The sequence below is a fragment of the Arachis ipaensis genome, chromosome B03 (assembly GCF_000816755.2).
Source record: "Arachis ipaensis cultivar K30076 chromosome B03, Araip1.1, whole genome shotgun sequence".
Lineage (NCBI taxonomy): Eukaryota > Viridiplantae > Streptophyta > Magnoliopsida > Fabales > Fabaceae > Arachis > Arachis ipaensis.
Window position 1 is genome coordinate 127,676,219 of NC_029787.2, and position 355 is coordinate 127,676,573.

Below are 355 nucleotides of genomic sequence, written 5' to 3' on the forward strand. Positions count from 1 at the left end.
ATTAAGGATTTTTCGAACCATTACTTCAATAACACTTATTGAAAACTTTTTGTTAACATATATACAATTGGTTTTCAAAGATCTACACTGCATTCAAAGTTTTTTTTTTTTTTTATTACAAAAAACATATACATTTAAAGAGTACATTTGATGTATTTGTTAGTAAAATTCATAAAAACAAAAGCAATACTAGTGAGAGTTTTAATTTTTTTTCACAATTTTTAATGGTTTAATTTTTTTTTTCAAATGTGATAATTTTGCTCCTGAATTTACTCAATCGGTGGTATTCTCATCTGGCTGACGCCATTAATGATTATTCTACTCTGTATTTATAATAACAAAGAACAGTAGATAA